Source organism: Procambarus clarkii, chromosome 18 (assembly GCF_040958095.1).
Source record: "Procambarus clarkii isolate CNS0578487 chromosome 18, FALCON_Pclarkii_2.0, whole genome shotgun sequence".
Classification (NCBI taxonomy): Eukaryota; Metazoa; Arthropoda; class Malacostraca; order Decapoda; family Cambaridae; genus Procambarus; species Procambarus clarkii.
Window position 1 is genome coordinate 32166125 of NC_091167.1, and position 1401 is coordinate 32167525.

Sequence of the window (1401 nt, forward strand, 5' to 3'; positions counted from 1 at the left end):
TTATCTTGAGATGATTTCGGGGCTTAGCGTCCCCGCGGCCCGGTCCTCAACCAGGCTTCCTTTTTGGGTAGTAGTATTAGGCATCCTGCAGTCTTGGGAGACAATGGAGTTGCACTCTGGTTACCCAGAGAAGGGTAACACTGTATTAGACCTCTTGTTACGGTATACAACACACTGTATATATACTGGGATGTTCTCAGACGCAGGTTCGAATCCTCGTCACGGCCCTTGTGGATTTGTTCATTTACGGTATACAAGTCCTCATTAGGAGAGGGAAATTTCAGACTGCTGGAAAATTATTAATGTAGTGATAATACACAAAAAAGTAGGATGACAAGTCAATGAACTACAAACCAATATTCTTAACAAGTATCTTTTGCAAGTTGAAAGAATAAATAAGATCTGAAGGAGACTCTTAGAGCACTTAGGTTAGTTGATTTTTGTTTCCAAGTACCAACATGCATTCAGTGAAGAGAATTCCTGTTTGACAATATTTATAAGAATTTTGCGACAAGATGACATAAACCAAATAAGAGAGAGAGAGAGAGAGAGAGAGAGAGAGAGAGAGAGAGAGAGAGAGAGAGAGAGAGAGAGAGAGAGAGAGAGAGAGACAGAGAGAGAGAGAGGGTGAGCAAACTATCTAGCCTAGCTCTCAAAAAGGCCTTAAAGAAAATGCAAAGTATGAAGACATTCACTAAGTAGAGTGCTCCAAGGATCTCTGCTACAGTGCGCCTCATGTTACCAATATACGTCAACGACCCGACAGAAGAAACTGGATGATAAATCAGACAAATACAAAGTTATGAATATATAGGAACAGGAATGAGGAGACTCGCGTACCATGATAGAATAACGGAGAGATGGAGCGTTCTCTAATATCTCTCAGAAGTAGACATTAACAGATTGACATCAGCAGTGTACGCCAAACGGGCCAACGACCGAATAACCTTCAGGAACCCTGACAACGGGATCTCTACAGCGCGATATACAATTAATGTGAGACTCACTCTCAGGTATACAACATGTTAACCTCACACCTGGATAAAACATAAAATGATAAAATGTTCACAATTTAACAACATGGTTCGTTTCTGGGTTGAGTTGGGTTACGAGAGTTGGACAACGAAGATCAACTAAGGGAATTGGACGTCCCCGGGCTCAGAAAATGAAGGAACAGTGACGGACAAGATAATGACATTTATAGAATTACGTAGAATTAACAAAGAAAAAGAAACAGTGTTCAAAGTAACAACAGATGTCAACAACAGTGTAAGTTTAATTAATAACTGGAATGTATTTGACGCAATTGTGGTTGAAGAAATCTCATCAGTTTTAGTAAATATATGATACGAAAACAAAATAAAAATAGTCATTGCATCAAAGTACTAATGAGATGAGAGG